The sequence below is a fragment of the Arvicola amphibius genome, chromosome 11 (genome assembly GCF_903992535.2).
Source record: "Arvicola amphibius chromosome 11, mArvAmp1.2, whole genome shotgun sequence".
In the NCBI taxonomy this organism is placed as follows: domain Eukaryota; kingdom Metazoa; phylum Chordata; class Mammalia; order Rodentia; family Cricetidae; genus Arvicola; species Arvicola amphibius.
Genome location: NC_052057.2, coordinates 50,702,167 through 50,721,454, shown reverse-complemented (window position 1 = coordinate 50,721,454; position 19,288 = coordinate 50,702,167). Strand labels below are relative to the sequence as shown.

General features: G+C 37.8%; 1 protein-coding gene across 2 annotated transcripts in view; it reads right to left on the bottom strand.

The window, feature by feature from the left end:
- The window catches only part of Naaladl2 (N-acetylated alpha-linked acidic dipeptidase like 2), an 883,574-nt gene that overhangs the window by 157,776 nt on the left and 706,510 nt on the right, over nucleotides 1-19,288 (bottom strand). The window lies entirely within an intron of this gene.

Below are 19,288 nucleotides of genomic sequence, written 5' to 3'. Positions count from 1 at the left end.
ACCATCTACAGTGGAAGACAACACCAGAAGTTCAAAACAGCTAGGAAATTTAGATAACTTCACACAGCAGCATGAAGCAGACCAAGGAAGGTTGTGGATCATCACACCCCAATTCTCTGACTCATTAAGTCCCCTTTAATAGGGCATCAGTGAGCAATCTGCATGTCTTGGAAGGGTGTTTAAGAAGGGTAGGTCTGTTTCTTGGAAAGAAATACTAAGGAATGTAAGTGTGCATGTTTGAGGGGTGGGGGTAATGACAAAGAATTCTTTCTCTGAAAAAAAGAAGAGGGAGCCACAAATCATTTGAGGAAAATTAAAAGAAAAAAACAGACAAGAATTTATCCAAATATTGCTTACTTAAATGATTTGGGGACACATATCTCTTCTAAAAAGACTATATTAATTTTTCATATATTTACTATGGACAGGGAGGTCACAGAACAACTCATGTGACTCTGTTGTCTCCTTCAATGATGTGAGCATGGGTGATCAAACTCAGGTTGTCAGAGTTGGGGCATCTCATGGGACCAGAAGAAACCTCTCATTTTAACAAATCTTTGGGATGTTTATGCAAATGAACTTCCTCCATCATAAACATTCTACGCTGTGCTTATGCCTTTTCATTGGTTTTGCTGATTTGCTGGTTATTGATTTATGTGTGTGTGTGTGTATGTCTGTCTGTGTGTGTGTGTGTGTGTGTGTGTGTGTCTGTGTGTCTCTGTTTGTCTGCGTGTGTGTCTGTGTGTGTCTATGTATGTGTGTCTGTGTGTTTCTCTATGTCTGTCTCTGTGTGTGTGTGTGTGTGTGTGTGTGTGTGTGTATCTGAGTGTTTAAGATATACCTCACTATTCAGTCTAAAATAACCTAAAACCCAGAAATGGCTCAGACTCATCATTATCCTCCTGCCAGTTTTACAATAGCCAAAACTGCACGTATGATCCACAATGCTAATTTGATGACCTTAAATAAATTCATAAAGCAACACCCTCATCTCCACTGTTCACTTCTAGAATATTCCTGCCATCTCTTCAATCTCATTAGCTGCACTTGTGAGATTTTCCATTCATGTCTCACAGGCTTCAAAGTCCAGCTCAGGGTAACTCTGCTTTCTGTATCTACAAACCTGTCCTTTCTGTCCATATCAATACAATCAAAAATAACCTACTGTGTCTGGTGTTCTTTACTTAGTTTCTAAAGTTCATCCATACTCAGTCATACATCAGCATTTCATAGTTTTCAATTATTCTCCAGTACTAAGCTGAATGGATACACTATGCTTTTTTGGACAGAAAGTTTGTTTGGTTGAGATAGAGGCCAATTTTGGATAATGCTGCTTTGACTATTTGGTTTTCATGTGCTTCTGTGAACACAATTCTCATTTTTCTTACATGAATTCTCATGAGTAGTTTTATTGAGTTACAGGAAACCCAGCTTTCACAGAAGCTGGCAAACTGGTACCTAAAGTAACTGTGCCAAATTCCATTGAAAGAGATTTGCAATTTAGTTTGAAGGTAAATATATAAAATTTATACATTGTGAATATAGTATACATCTCTAAACTTTAGGTCACAAGCACTATGATGAACTAAGGCTTTGCTTTTATCCAAAATTCGTATGCTGATACTTTTACTGCCAGTGTGTCTATATTAGCAGATGGGACTTTTAGGGAAGTGATTAAGATTAAATAAGGTCATAAGTTGGTTCCTAATTTGATAGGATTAGTGTTTTATGAGCATGGACACCTGAGCCTCCTGCTGTCTCCCCTTCAGCCTGCCGGTCTATGCACATACTCTTCAGAGGCTATGAAGCCATTCTGTGAGAACATGGCCTCCTGCGAGCCCAGGGCAGAGTCCTCACCAGCAACTACATCTCCTTTGCCACCTGATCTTGACCAGCAAAATGCAGAGTTGTGATAAAATGAATGTCTATCATTGAAGTCATCCACCATATGATCCTTTGTAGAAGCAATCCAAGTAGAGTAGCACATACACCAACAAGATAGTAAGTTTTCAGCATGCTAAAATGACAGGAAAAGAGTCGGGAATCTTTTTTCACCAATGTTCTGATTGGCAAGTGGAGGCTAGAATCTTAAAGTTCCTCTAAATTACAACTTTTTTTTCACTAAACTGTTATTAGTGTGAAGGAAATAATCAGTATGGGGTTTAAGACTTCCTGCTAGAAAAAGTGAGGAGTTAAAAGACTAAAAACAAATTTTTGATGCCAGATCTGTAGTTGTGGTCATCTGTATATTTTTTTATAAATTATCTTGTTCTCACAGGCATCCAACTAACTAATTATATGCAAACAATAAGAATCAAGCTGCTGCCAAAAGAGTTAGCTCTGTAGCCAATAGCAACTGCCTTTGGCAGGGAAATTCTGTTCACCAGCATCGAAAAACACTTAGTTTTTATTGCTGAATTAAATTTGTGAGCCTAGTCTGCAGTAGGGACAGCTAAAGATTTGAAAAGAATTAGAAGAAAAAGTGACCTCTGGCAAAGTGTTTGATTCTTCTTATCAGAAAACAAAAAGGCTTACAGTTATTATTTTGGTGTTGAGTTTATAAAGAGGAATGAAATATTTTTTCCTTTTTCAATTTGTGTTGCCTTCATCAGTTGCAACAAGGCTTACTGATGATGTTTCTGCAATAGATGTTTAGGAATTAAGATAAGTTCTCTGGAGAATACATGAATTGGGCTTGATACTGGAGAGTTTCATTAAAAGCTAGTGGGAATAAATATTCTGTTCAGAAACATTTTATGGCAAAGAATAAAAGGGCACATTTGGAAGTGGTTCCTTCATAGTTCCATAAGAATTTGAATATGAAGGCAAGCAAAGAAAATGCTCTAAGTTTTAGAATGCTTCATTTGAGTTATTTCCAACAAGAATAATTTGGCTTGAAACTATTATTTAAGTTTTATATTTTCAATATGAATTGTATTCAGCTTTTAACAGTGTTTTATACAGTGGGCACAATCTTGCTACAGACCTTTACACAGACTATATCCTGTTATTTCATTTAATTAATTAACCAATATCCCCTCAAGAATACTGTTTCTCCATATTTTATGACTATAGTATTCTTTAACATGAGAAAAGTGAGCAGAATTAAAAAGAGAGAAAGCAACACCCAGTCTGTGCCTACAGCCCAGTAAATGTGACAAAAGAGCTGGACTATGACACAGAACTACTGCTAGTACCCACAAGTGACCTCCGAAGCTGCTCCAGGATTCCACTGTGTTATTCCTTTGAAAAGCATTTAAAGTGGAAGTACTCACCATTTGTTTAAGTGAAGCGGTATATGACATGTTATCATGAGGCAGAATGGAAGGAGAAAATATAGCTTCAGTGCTTGCTGCTTTGTGTTGAATGTTATTACAAAGCTCTACCGAGGGCATACCGGATCCAGACCAAATCAGTGTTTGTAAAGTAATTGCTTTGCCTCTGACAGCTTGAAGGGAAATCCATAGATAATAAACACAGAGTGCTAACAAGCACAAGAAATGAGAGCTGATGGCTAGAGAGTTCTGCCTTGCTATGATGCTACAGTAACCGTCAAGAGTTACTGCATGGGCACTAATCTACTCTCTCATTCTGTTCTCACAGTTACACAGGGTTCCACTTGCAAAGAGCTTCACAAACATCAATTGATTCACGTACTCCCAAAGACTGTGCTGTCTGCTGTGTCTTAAGGTGAAAATATATCCATATACCACTCAGCTTGAACTCATAAAACTTCTAGCAAATATTCTTCAAACTTGTAGTATCGAAATAATTACAATCAAATATTGAACATGGATTCAATCATGCTTGAGATTTGGAAAGGCAAAGGAGGGGGGATGAAAGAGGAGGATATGAAGGAAGTAATAGAGGTCTGACTGTGATTCTAGTACAATCTAGGCACATGCAGTCATGTCATAACAAATCCCTTTCCTCTGTGCAACAAACGTAAACAAATAGAAATGGTGAAGTGACAGAGAATGGATAATATCAGTTTAGTGATGGATGGGAAAGCAATACATATTTATATTTGCTGTATTTAAAATAGCAGAACTCTGAGCAATCCACATTGATATACACTCGTGTCATATCACAGGAGGTATGCTTTTCAGTTGTGCCTTTCTCTTTACATGCCTCAGATTGGCTTCCAGTCCCCACGCACACTATCATTTGCCTCCCCACGTGGATTTAAACTCCACAGGCCCAGACAGTCTCTACTCGCCTGGTTCGCTCTTACTGAGTCATTTTTAAATCTCTCTTGAGAGCCAGAGTGAAGGCAGTTGCCGAAAACTGCAGCCCCTCAGGGCAACTCTGTCACGTGGAGGCCATACGAAGCTTCCGGATTGCTCATCTCTACCCCTGGGTTCTGGGTTTCTGGTTCTGTGTAAGGAATTGATTTAATTACATTTTTTTTTGTTGAGCAACTCATATTTCCCAGTTTTTAATAAATACTAAGGCGGACACTGAAACAGGACCCCGTTTTACTCACTTTTGCAGCAGTTTTAGTCGTGACTCTGCAACAGCGCCACCTCCTGGATAATAGGTAATATGGAAGTTTTTATTTCCAATGCAAATTTTACTGTTTTGTTTATTAATACAATGTTTTATATCATGCAAGGTTTATATGACTATGGGGATACCTTAATTTACCAGTTACTAGGTTTCAGTATTCTTTTCAATATTCTATCATTAAGGAAGAATATGGCACTCCTAAGAACCATACAATCGTTACTAGAAACTCAGGCAGGTCAGGAAATTCAGAATTTAAGAGAGTCAATAATACAAAGACTTGAAAAGATTGAAGAAATTATTGGAGCTGGTGAACAGAGTGAGGAGGCACAAAGACAGGATACAGTGCCACCACCAGCTATTAGAACTGGCTTACCCAGGGTTTTAGTGACATACCCTGTAATTTATTCTGACAAAGCGTCAATTTCTAAAGGCTCAAAGGGAATCAAAGAATCTAGATGGAAGCCAATAGAGATAAATGATCTAAAAGAAATCAAGCAAGCTATCGTTAATTATGGCTTGCACTCTGCATTTGTTAAGGAAATAATAAGGACTTGGGCTTCTAATGTAAGAGCTACACCCCATGATTTCTCTCAGTTAGTGTCTGCAGTTTTAGATGATGGACCTTCCTTGATGTTTGGAATTTATTTCAGAGAAGAATCCAAACATATGGAACAGCAAGGAAGAGCAAAAGGCATGGAGGTTTCCCAAGATCAAATTCTTGGTGTAGGAGCATATGCTGATCCACAGGTCCAAGCTCTTTATGATGAAGAAGTATTGTCATTATGTCACAAAGCAGCCTTAAATGCTTGGAATAGAATACAAGATCCAGGGAAAAGGGTTGAATCATATACCAGGATTAGGCAGAGACAGAGAGAACCCTTTGTTGACTTTTTGCAAAAATTAATTAGGGCTCTGGACATAGGGGTAACAGACCCAGAAGCTAGACAAATACTTCTTGAATCTCTAGCTTAGATTGCAAAAAGATAATTGGGCCTTTAAAGTCTAGATCAGCACCTATGGATGAATGGATTCAGCATACGATGAATGTTGAGACATTTAGCTATAATGATGAATCTTGGGTAGGAGAAGCAATTTCCAAAGCAATGAGGAGACATCAAACTACCAGGTGTTTTAATTGTGGTAAATTAGGATATCTGCAAAGAGATTGCAGACAAAGAACTTCTAGGAATAATATCTCCACTGGGAATGACAAAAATAGGAGACCTCGGCCTTCAGGTATATTTAGGAGATGTGGCAAAGGCCGACATTGGTCCAATGAATGCAGGTCAACAACAGACAGACAAGGAACCCGATACCTTCAGGAAACCCCTTGAGGGGCCTCTCGCAGGACCCCAAGCCAACAGTGGCCCTGTCATTCCCAGTCACAGTGGAGAACGTGCCTCACCAAGAAAATTAAAAGCTCCAATTTCTGCTGTAAAAAGTAATACTGGTCTAAATGATGAATTACATGTGGAGGACTAGTCAAAATATCTAATAGAGTAAACATATATTTTGGCAGACTTCTATTAATGATCAAAGACCAAAGCTAAGAGTCTGTATAAATGGCATTTTTATTGAAGGCTTATTAGACACAGGTGCAGATGTAAGTATCATTACTCCAGAATCTTGGCATCCGAATTGGCCTCTTCAAGAGGTAGATGTTCAATTCCTGGGAATTGGAACCCTATCTCATGTAAAACAAAGCACAAGATGGGTTGAATGCATAGGGCCTGAAGGGCAAATAGGAAGACTAAGGCCATATATAGCCAATATTGCAATAAATTTATGGGGCTGTGACCTGCTACAACAATGGAATACCCAGACTAACATTCCTGCAGTCTCAGGAACTCATAATTCTGGGAAGGATGTAATAAAGTACTATGCACAAAGGTCACCAGCCATTCAGGCTGTACAAGAACATAAAGCAACTAACAAAACTTTAGAGGTACCAATAGCCCTACCTTTAAAATGGCTAACTGAGAAGCAAATATAGGTTAAACAATGGCCTTTAGCTGAAGATAAATTACAGGCAATGGAACAGCTAGTACAAGAGCAACTAGACGCTCACCATATTGAGGAATCAACCAGGCCTTGGAATTCTCCTGTGTTTGTTGTAAAAAAGAAATCTGGTAAATGGAGAATGGTGACAGCTCTAAGAGCTGTCAACAAGGTACTTCAACCTATGGGCCCACTACAATCTGGAATTCCTTTGCCTTCTCTATTACCAAAAGTATGGCCTCTTATAGGTATTGATTTGAAAGATTGTTTTTTCACTATACCTTTACAAGAAAAGGATAGAGAAAAATTTGCCTTCACGGCGCCTACTTATAATAATTCTCAACCTACTAGGAGATATCAATGGACTATCCTCCCACAGGGTATGCTCAATAGTCCTACATTGTGCCAATATTTTGCAAGTAAGCCATTGGAAATAATTCGTAAGCAATTTCCCAAGTCCATAATAATTTATCATTACATGGATGGCATTTTGTTGTCTGATTCAAATAAAGATACCTTAGAAAGGATGTTTGAAGAAATAAAGAAAGTCTTGCCTAAATAGGGATTACAAATTGCCCCTGAAAAGATTCAAAGAGGAAATTCTATTAATTACCTAGGTTACAGAATAGGGTTAGAGAAAATTAAAACGCAAAGGCACAAATTAGGAGAGACCAGTTACAGACTCTTAATGACTTCCAAAGATTGTTAGGAGACATTTCCAGTCTACGACCAGTTGTTGGGATAACACCTGACCTAATAGTTAATTTAAACAAAACCTTAGATGGTGATAAAGATTTGAATAGTCCCCGAAAACTGACAGCTAAAGCTGAAAAGGAACTGTCAATGATTGAGGAAAAATTACAGGAGGCACATGTGGATAGGGTGAACCCAAATCTTAGCTGCATTCTAGTCATATTACCTTCTAGAATTTCTCCTACAGGGATTTTAATGTAGAGGGAAGATATTATTTTAGAGTGGATATTTATACCTAATAAACCAAGTAAAAAATTAAAAACTTATGTGGAAAAAGTCTCTGAATTAATTATAAAAGGTAAGCTGAGACTTCGTCAACTAGCAGGTATAGATCCAGCAGAAATTATAGTGCCTTTTACTACTGAGGAAATAAAAAAGTTATGTGAATACAATGAACCATGGCAAAGAGCTTGTGCTAATTTCTTGGGAGAAATTAATAGCAACTATCCCAAAAGTGATAGACTTAACCTCAGAAAGAGAACTTCTTGGATTCTTCCTAGAATTGTACGTGATACTCCAATAACTGGAGCCCATACATTTTATACTGATGCAAATAAATCAGGCAAAGCAGGTTATAAGTCAGATGAATTGAGTAAGGTGGAACAAAGCCCTTATAATTCTGTCCATAAGGTAGAATTATATGCCATTCTTATGGTGGTAAGGGATTTTAAATAACCTCTTAATATAGTTACAGATTCACAATATGCAGAAAGAGTTATCTTGCATATTGAAACTGCTGAATTTATACCAGATGACACAGAGTTGACTTCATTGTTTATCAAGGTACAAGATGTAATTAGGAATAGGCTTTGTCCAGTGTACATCACACACATCCGGTCCCATACATGTCTGCCTGGTCCTTTAGCACAAGGTAACGCTGAGATTGATCAATTACTGATTGCAAGTGTGTTGAATGCCTCAGAATTTCATAAAAAGCATCACGTCAATAGTAAAGGCCTAAAGAAAGAATTTTCCATTACATGGCAACAAATTAAGGAGATTATAAAGAGATGTCCTACTTGTTCTTTCTATAATCAAACACCGTTGTCTGCTGGGAGTAACCCAAAGGGTTCTCAAAGGAATGAAATCTGGCAGATGGATGTGTTTCACTTTATGGAATTTGGTAAATTAAAATATGTATACCACACCATAGACACTATTCAGGTTTTCAATGGGCTACTGCCCTGAGCTCAGAAAAGGCTGATTCAGTAATCACACATTTATTGGAAGTTATGGCCATCATGGGTATACCTGTACAAATAAAGACAGACAATGGTCCAGCATATGTATCTAAGAAAATGAAACGCTTTTTTGAGTACTATAATATAAAGCATATTACAGGTATAACAAATAATCCTACAGGTTAGGCAGTTATAGAAAGATCAAATCGTACTATAAAGGATATGCTAAACAAACAGAAAGGGACAGAAAATACCCCCAGAAATAGATTGCATAATGCTTTATTAACCTTGAATTTTCTTAACGCTAATGAGAAAGGAACAACAGCAGCAGAAAGACATTGGATAATGGAAAAGTCTGCTGAACTAAATCAACCAATTTATTTCAAAGATGTGCTGACCTCTCAATGGAAGCCAGGAGATGTGCTACGTTGGGGAAGGGGTTTTGCTCCTGTTTCCGCAGGAGAAGAAAAATTGTGGATATCATCCAATTTAATAAAGGTTCAATTTGAAGTGGAGAAACCCCTTGGAAAGGTGAAATGACAACTCATCCACAATGATGATATTCATACAGGTGGTAAGAAAAACATATAGAATGGGGGCAGGGTTCTGTTCTTATCTCCACAGGAAAACATTCATCTTTGAAAAATTCAAGGGACCCTGGATGTTTGAATACTGACAGATGGAAAAATAACTGCCCAATAGCGATTATCAAGAAAACTGAATAAGTTCCGTAAGTAAAATATACTAAATCATATTTCTAAATTTATAGAGCTGGTTTTGGAGTTGGACTCTGGCTCAGTCCCTCTCTAATTCCAAGCCTGTTGTTAAGAGAAAACTCAGAGTTTCTGGAGTTTCTGTCTCATGTCAAGACCCATGATATGGGACAGAAAGAAATATGAGTTTAGAAAACATCTTTGCTTTTCTTCATATCTCTCATACTTTTCATTGAATATATCTATCGTGCCTTTCATTGAATATATGTATGTCTGTATATGTCTATATGATTAATGATTAAGTTTTCCACAATGAGCAATGAGTTTTTCCTGCAGTGACATTTGAAGTTTCCAGGAAGAAGATGGGGCTCCATAACAACAACTCCACCTGGTTGATATGATGTCATGATACTGATAGCGCTACTACAAGACCTGTTTTGGGTACCAGCTACACAAGATGGTTCGAACTTGGTTAGCTGAAATGGTGCACATCTTGTACAACATTCTGACCAGACCTGCACAAAATACTCAGACACTATTTGCAATTTTAAAAGACATTGATCTTGGAATTTAACCATCATTTTACTTTCACAGGATCCTCCAGAAAGAACATCGCCCCCATGACAGCTGGAAGTAATTCTAGAGGATGACGTCCCCTTTCCCCGTAAAGTTTGTCCTTGGGTTTAGGGACATTATTTAAGGGTTGATTATAATTAGTATACAGTTGAGGGTTGGGGGGTTGGGGGAGGAATTTTATGAGCTCAGGGATCTTTTTTTTTTTAAAGAGGGATAATTGGATGATGGGATAATAGATTTGTAATTGTAAGTTACTGATTTTAGACAAACATTGGTATTGATTGTTGTATATTGATACAAAGTTAAATTATATTGACTATTGTATTCATGCATGTTTCTACCTCTGTTTAAAAGATTTTTATATATTGATATATATTGTATTGATATATATATATATATTGTATATATTTACCATATTGTAGTATACATTTCTACCTCTGATTAAGATACTTATATATTGTTTATGTATTGATATATATTTACCATATTGCATTGTATATTTGTACATTGTTTTTATTTGGAGGTCATATTGTCCTCATTTATTGCACAGTTGTTTATTGTCTTAGTCTTTAAGTTAGATAGGTATTGAGAATTATATAGATTAATAGTCATCTATGTTTGTCATTTATAATTAGACTAATCAGGTTCGTTAGATACATAGAGATTATACTCAGAATAGATAGATAATCTTCAACCTCTTCAAAAAGCTGTAGAAAATGGCCTTTAATTTAACTCAGAGTTCCATGGTAGTATGACACAATTGCTCCTGGCAACACCGATCTATTCCCAAAAGAATGTTGAGCACCAAAGACACTCCACCTGGAGCCTTTCTCTTGGCAGAACTGGCCTTTGGGCAAAGAAATGCCCATACCTCAACCACTGACAGAGATACAGAGTATCCATAAATGGATAAAACAGGACTGTCATATCCTGCCGAGACAGGGTAAGATAGTTTTAAAAGTATCTTGCCTTTGAAAATGGTATGTTAGGCCTTAGCCAAAGTTGGTTGCTTCAATGCTGTAAACATGACCTTGGGTGATTGCCCAGGTAGCTGGTTGTTTCTGTGATTTGTTGCATGTTCTGGAAGTTGTTTAATTGCACTTCCTAATTACTCAGGTAACATTATCTCCCTTCTCAGATCTTCGATGGGGTTGAAGACTATATAAATGTAGTTACTTTCCTCTCATGACTTGGCCAAGTTATTTATTATACAAGACTTAAGCTAGTTGGAATAGGATATTTGTACTTATTGTATATAATTTCATAGTAGGTTTAGAACTCTCTTACTTAAACAAAAGGAGGAGGTGTAGCAGGAGCTCCTTCCACTCCTTCAGCCAATAGCTGCTGAGATACCAGCCCATTGGGGCATGGTTTCTCTTTTTAAAAATGCGGCCACTTCCCTCCACTCACTCTCTGGCTTCCGGCTCTGCTTCCAGTGACTAGGCTCCCTTCCTGATTGCGCAGAGGATTGTTGTCTGGGATGGTGATCTGTAAGTTTTTCCCCTTTAAATAAATAACCATTCTATTAATCATAATTCCAAACTGGTGTGGGATGGTTTGTGACTTATGCCTTCACTTTTCTACTAATCCTTCTGCTTATAGTAAAGAGTTTCATTATAGAGGCAAAACACTATGGTTCATTGCCTCTTTCAGGGTATGGAAATGGTCTCAGAAAAAAGTAGTTAATTTTGAAAATCCAGCCATGTTTTTTAAAATCGGTTACAAGAGACCATGATCCAAGTATACCAGGCTAGATCCTACCTCCCCAGCAAGAGTCATGGTCTTGGCTACCCATTTTATTTCTCAGTCCGCAACAGATATTAGAAAAAAAGAAAGGCTGAGGAGGGACCCAAAGCCCATATGCAGGAACTGGTGAAAATGGCTCAGGCCTTAGCAACTGTCCTAAGGCCATGGGAAGGGGGAAAAGGAAAGGTAACCACAAGACTCTACCTTAATGGAGCCCAGCCTAAGTCAACCTCACAGGCAAGCTGTTACAAGTGTGGCCTAAATGGCCCTATGGCATGATATTTCACTAAACTTCCTACAAGACCATGCCCTATCTGCCAGCAACTTGGACACTGGAAAACATAATGCCCCCATGCAGGCTGGTCCTCTATGCCATGCCACGTAAGTCTGGCCTCACCAACATTGGCAAGTGTTACTGTGTCAGCCTTTGAACTCAGCTTTGCAGAGGACTGATGCTGCCCAGACTTGGTATATCCTGTAACCATATCTCATATTAGGGTAGAGCTGCAGGTAAGTCTATTACTTTTCTTTTGAACACAGGAGTTACCTATTCTGTTCTAACATCTTACTTGGGCCTTACATTCCCCTCACCAATTTCAGTTATAGGGTAGACAGGACCCGTTCCTCCCCAATTAAGACTTTGCCACTGCCCTGCATTCTTGCAGGACAATTTTTCTCTCATTCTTTCTTAGTGATACCTGCTCGCCCAGCAACTTTACTGAGCTGAGATATCCTTAGCTAACTCCTAGGTCTCTCAAATTCTGATGGATAGGACCTCACATGGTAATCTTCATAACCCCCTTGGCTGCCAAGCTCCTAAAACACGAATGCTGGTACCATCTCTCCAGGCTCAAGCGGAGACTCAGGACACTTGGCCTGTCCAGCAGACATGACCTTCCAAACTCCAGTTTTCCAAGATGCCACAGTGAAGGGCCTACCTGCTCTTCATCCTGGCACACTCATCTTTGGTGATAAAGATAAGATGGGTAATAACAATATTTTTTCCTAGACACCTACCTTCTTACCTCCTGCAAGAAACAGATTCCTGGTATCTCCAAGATAATAGTACACAGGATGCCTTTCCAGCCATACCTCTTGCTGAGCATGGACCCACCAACACCCAGCTCTCCCCTTAACCAAGTCACCCCATGCCTGCATTAAGTAGCCAGACTTGAGTCAATTCCCCTTTTTCCAAAGAGAGCCTAAATGTTGGTCAAAATATCACCTCAACTTCCTGTCATCCCTTATACAAACAGTCTGGAATGTAAATCCTCATCTTTAGAAGCCCAACCCATCAAACCTTGGCCCCTCCCCTAAGAAGGTCTATATAAACTGCTCCCCAGAAAGTCCCTTCATGGTCTTCTCCCTCTCCCTCCACGGTCGCATTGGCAGCTTCCAGGTTACCCTCAGGGCCACCCAATAGTGCAGGAATCCTAACAAACCTGGATGTCCTTTTATTTGGCTTGTTTGATTTGGCTTGAATGGGATTTTTGTGTTGGCAGAGAGGTCACATTAGAAAATATTTCTAACATTATAGTTTACAAAATTTAAAAAAATTGTGAGATAAACTATAACAATGTAGAAAAAGGCAGGAGAAAATAGGAATTTTTCCAATTTGTTTATCATTACATATATATTAATTTTAAGCCAAGACTAAATTTAAGACTTTAAAAATTAAGTGTCATTTTGATTGGTATTTTCCTTCTATATATCCTTCTAATTTTTAAAATTTCAATCTTTGTCAAACCATTGGGGCAATTACTTCTGAGTATTGACAGCTCTACTGCCCAGTGCTATTTATTCCCTAATGGAAATCAATACAACTAGAAATTATTATCTGTTCTAGAGAATGTGAACATTAACTTGCAGACCAAATCTTTTAATTTTTTTTTTTTTTTTGGTTTTTCGAGACAGGGTTTCTCTGTAGCTTTGAAGCCTATCCTGGAACTAGCTCTTGTAGACCAGGCTGGTCTCGAACTCACAGAGATCCGCCTGCCTCTGCCTCCCGAGTGCTGGGATTAAAGGCGTGCGCCACCACCGCCCGGCAAATCTCTTAATTCTTTTGAGATCTTTTCATACTGCCTCAGGAATCTGCCTTCATTTATAAAGGGCAACCTACAAAATGGGGAAAAATGTTAACCAACCCCATATCAGACAGAGGGATGATCTCCAAAGCATACAAATAATATACAAAGAACTCAAAAAACTAGATATCAAAATAGCAAATAAACCAATTAAAAAATGGGTATAGACCTAAACAGAGAATTCTCAACAGAGGAATCTCAAATGACCGAAAGGTACTTGAAAAACTGCTCAATATCCTTAGCCAGGGAAATGCAAATCCAAACAACTCTGAGATAATACCAGTCAGAATGACTAAGGTCAAAAACACAGATGATAGCTTATGCTGGAGAGGATGTGGAGTAAGGGGAACATTCCTCCATTGCTGGTGGGAGTGCAAACTTGTACAGATACTTTGGAAATCACTATGACTGTTTCTAATAAAATTGGGACTAAACCTACCTCAAGACCCAGAAATATCATTCTTGGCAATATATTCAAAGGATACAGACACATACCACAAGGATATTTGCTCAACTCTGTTCTTAGCAACATTTTTGAAATAGCCAGAATCTGGACACAACCTAGATGCCCCACAACTAAAGAATGGATAACAAAAAAGTGGCACATTTACACAACAGAGTACTACTCAACAGTAAAAAACAATGATATCTTAAAATTTGCAAGCATATGGATGGAACAAGAAAAAAACATCCTGAGTGAGATAACCCAGACCTAGAAAGACAAACATGGTATGTACTCACTCATAAGTAGATATTAGACATAAAGCAAAGGATAACCATTTTATAGTCCACAATCCCAGAGAAGACAGGAAACAAGGAGAAACATAAGACAGACATGCTTGGATATGCTCCCCCACCTCAGGAAGAAGCAGACATTATATCTTTAGTAAAGTTGCAAAATAAGGGGATGGAGGAAGGTGGTAGGGGGATAGGAAGGGGAGAAGGAGGGCAGAGAGGGGAACATGAATGAACTGGAAGATCAAGTTGGGTGAAGGACAGAGAGGGAGAGCAAGGAAAAGGATACCTTGAGGGAGACATTATATGGTCAACAAAAAAAACCAGGAACTAGGGAAATATCCAGGAATCTACAAGCATGGCTCCAACTAAGAATCTAAGCAATAGCAGAGGGGGTATCTAAAATGCATTTCCTCTGCAATCAGATTGATGATTACTTTAACTGTCATCATATAACCTTCATCTAGTAACTGATGGAAGCAGATGCAAAGCTCCACAGTAAAGCACTGGGCTGAGATCATGAGTCCAACCATAGAGAGGGAGGAGTAATATTAAGAGTAAATGAGCCAAGGCCATGATGGGGAAACCCACAGAAACAGCTGACTTGAGCTAGTGGGAATGCATGTATAAGCAATAAATATTAATTCTTTTCCCATTTTATTTTTAATGAGATAAAAAATTATTATAAATTTGTTTCCTCAAAATTATGTGTGAGTAAACTTTGTAAATTTTAGTCATTTGTGCTTGTATCACATTTCCACATCATCTATGACCCTTCACTGACTTCTTAGAATACATTTGTTTATTATTGTCATCAGCATGTAATGATTGATTAAATGTGACCTACAGGGTTCAGTGTCTTGTTAAAACACTAAACAAAACAACAAAAACAGCAAAAGCTTTCTTATTTTGTTTTACAATGATTATTACTTCTTAAAACTAGCTGACATAAAATTACATTGTTTTTTATTTTGAAATAACTTTCACCATAGACTCTCAGCAATACTCTGTCCTGCATTTACTGCTGGCTTCCATAGTTCTAGCTCACTAGTGGGTCCTGTCTGCTGTATAAGTCTGCACTGTGTCTTCCTGCTGGCTAACATCTAATATGTGTTAGCAGGAATATTCAGTTACTGCATACAGATAGAGTGAGTGTTTGATCTTCCCAAGTTCATTCTATTGATTCAAAGGGTTGTCAGGCACTGTGCTGTATTTTCACAGTCTTCATAGAAAACATTTAAACTAGCCCATAAATAAAATATTACAAAGTAGACATAGAAAAGGTAATGATATGTATTAATACTTCAGCACATCAAACACAAAAGATGTTCCCTTTTTACATATTAAAAATGTAGAGCAATGTGGGAGTGCTAAAAAGAAGGAAAAGAAGGAGAAATGGTGTCATTGTATTATAATCTTAAGAAACCAAAAATTTTAAATATCACAGTAAATAACAATGCTTTTAAAAAAATTGCTGCAAGCCAACGCCAGTTTTTGCAGGTGAAGCAGAAAGTCAACAGGTCTATCCTTTTGCTAAGGAGGCTTACACAAGTCATGACACATACTGCTTAATATGACTCACACCTGCAGGTCATTAAGAAAACACAACACTTTGTAATGCAGCAAAATGAGGGACAGAATGTTTGCTGATGAAATACACTGAGAGAGACTGGTTATTAATAGGACAGATAGGAAATCTCATTCCAGAAACTGTGAGCTTTTTGCTCAAATATATAGGCATATTAGAACAGTGGCAATTTGCTACAAAGTTCCTGCACATTGCCAAAAATGGAATTTGTTTGGATTATTTGTTGCTTGGTCCTGGGGACCAAATGGAAGGTCTTTAACATTATGAAGTATACAACCACATCAAGGGTTTCTTTCAAATGGTGCCACTTGATTTTCCCCTGGTTCCCCGAAAGGACTTAGATGACTGGTGTGGGACAATTCTATATTCTGTCAATTATATTTTAAATAAACACTGATTGGCCAGTAGCCAGACAGGAAGTATAGGTGGGACAACCAGACAGGAAGTAGAGGCAGGGCAATGAGAACAGGAGAATTCTGGGAAGGAGGAAGCCTATTCCTCCACAGTCCTGCCCAGTCACCTAAGTAGGAAGATGTGACCTACCCTGCTGAAAAAGGTACTAAGCCGTGTGGCTAGTATATACTAGAATAATGGGCTAATATAAGTTGTAAGAATTAATAAGAAGCATGAGCTAATGGGCCAATCAGTTTATAACTTATGTAGACCTCTGTGTGATTTTCTTTGGGACTTAATGACTGTGGGAACCGGGCAGGACAGAAACCCCAACAAGCAGGCCCTCCTGTTACAGCTGACATAGATGTTTGCTCATTTCTTTGTAAACAACAAGAGTATTCTTTGCTGAGACAACAGGTTGGAAAGTCCAGATGGGAAGAAATCATAGAATCCATCATTTTCCCCCCACTGTCCTGAAAATTTTTCAGTTACTTCAATCAGAAGACATCTGTAAAGCACATGCATTGGCTGATGACCAGAGTTGTGACTAGAGTTTAACCTACTGCAATTTGATTAAAAATCAAAAAGAAAGAAACAAACAAAAACCAGCTTATGATTCCATGGAATAACCACACCTTTAGTGTAAAATCTTTTATTCCTTCATGCATCTTACTAGCTATTGACATCCACCATGTATTTTTATGTTGCTCTTCACCATTTCAAATGGTATACATGTTGCCTATCCTTTCTTTTATCATTTATTTATTAAGTTTGTTGTTCATATCCAAGTATGGATTAGCATTTTGGTAAGTTCATAACTTCTCTTTTTCTGCATGTGGTAGACATGTGTATGTACACATGTTTATATGTGTGGGCACATATATGTATGTGGGTACATGAGGAAATGCCAGGTTGGTGCTGGGAAGCACCTCTGTTAGGAGCTATCCTCAGTCACTATTTATCTGATGTATTAATGCAAGAGCTTGCAGTCGAACTGAGAGCTCACTGATGTAGTTAGTATTAAAAAGTCTGCTTTTTTAGAAACTCATGTCTGCCTTCCAAGCAAGGAATTATAGGCTAGTTGACAATCTCACTTGGCATTTATGTGAGTTCTAGGGATGAGAATCCCAATACCCACACTTGTACAGTAAGCACTTAGAATAGATGAAATATTTTCCCAATTTTAAATTTTCATTTTACGTTTTAATCCAAAAATCTCAAATATTTTACCAAATGTAAACATATTCAACTGCTTAACAGAATGACATTAGCATTGATTTCAGCTATGAAGAAGTGTTTGGCTTCATACAAAGTCATTGTTTTTGTCTGACTTCAAGAGACCATGTATTAGGCTTGGTCTTGGCCCACACTGCTAATAGGTCGTGGAAGTTTGATAGATGGTGGAACCACATGGCAGGTCTTTGGGGCACTGATGTGCTCTCAGGTTTGTTGAAAGACCCTAGTGTCTCTCTCTCTCTCTCTCTCTCTCTCTCTCTCTCTCTCTCTCTCTCTCTCTCTCACACACATCTTTGACCATGAGATAACTAGTTTTTGCTGCACTGTAGCTTAAAAGCAATGATGTCAGCTGGGCAGTGGAAGTGCATGTTTTTATTCCCAGCAATCAGGAGGCAGAGGAAAGCGGATCTCTGAGTTTGAGACCAGCCTGGTCTACAAGAGCTAGTTCCAGAACAGGCTCCAAAGCTACAGAGAAACCCTGTCTCAAAAAACAAACAAAAAAAAAGCAATGATGTCAACACACAGTAGACAGAAACCTTCAAAAGTGTGAGCCAGCACACATATTTCATATTTACATACTGACCTAAGGCATTTTGTCAAAGTCACAGAAAACTGGTTAACACACAGAAGTTCTTATAAAGAAATATTATAATAATATAATATTAATAAATATAATATTATAAAGTTCAAATAAAGAATTTGAAGCTTTTATGAAGTAACCTTATCACTGAGAGTCATGCTATATATCACATGTAAACATCTCTGAGACTGGGACATGAGAAAGCAAATTGGAGTATGAATAAAGACTGACACAAAATGAGAGAGTATTTCTGGTACATTGTGTTTTAACATCTCTGTGCTGAGTTTATTTCATTGACAAGCATGGACTATTGGTTAAAATGTGGATCAGCATTAAAAAAATTTGGTAAATTTAAGTGACTTACTATTTTATCTATGAGACAGTATTTTCAACTAAAAGTCTCTGGAAAAGCTATGGAAATAAATAATTAAGTATGCTGTTGTATAACAGAAAGAAACTTGCTTACCCTTGTCTATTGCTGTACTATTCAAAGTAGACAAGACAGAAGACCAGTCTCAGTGTGTGTCAACAGGTAAACAGATAAGGAAAATGAAGTCCATATATACAATGGAATTTTATTCAGGTATAAAGTAGAATAAATTATAAAATTTGCAAGAAAATGGATGTATCTGGAAAATATTATAATTATCAAAATTAGAAGAGTTAGAATGAAAATATCTCATTTTTCTTCTATGTAGGATCTAAATTTATGTGTATGTGTGAGTATGCACATTCATATGTGTGTGTGTGTGTATGTGTGTGCATGTATGTGCATGCAGGTATGTAGGGAATGAAATATAAAGGTTTCTTGGAGAGTGGGTTGAAAGAACTGTAAAACTGTAATGTGGAGGGAAACAGGAGAAGGCCATGGGATACATGTGAGATCAAGGAAGAATGGGTTACTATCAGTGCTAAGGAAGAGGACCAGCAAGATATGGAGAGGGGAGTAGACTGAACAGCAAGAAGTATAATGATATCAAATATAAGGATGTTTTGAGATTAGTTATTTTATATGCCAACTAGAAAAAATAAATCTAAAAAAATACCACAAAACATGCTATATACGGCAACATACTCTCACATTTGAAACACTAATAAATGCACTATTTTTCGTTTTTGATTTTTTGAGATATGGTTTTTCTGTGTAGCCCTGGCCATCCTACAACTAGCTCTGTAGATCAGGCAGGCTTTGAGTA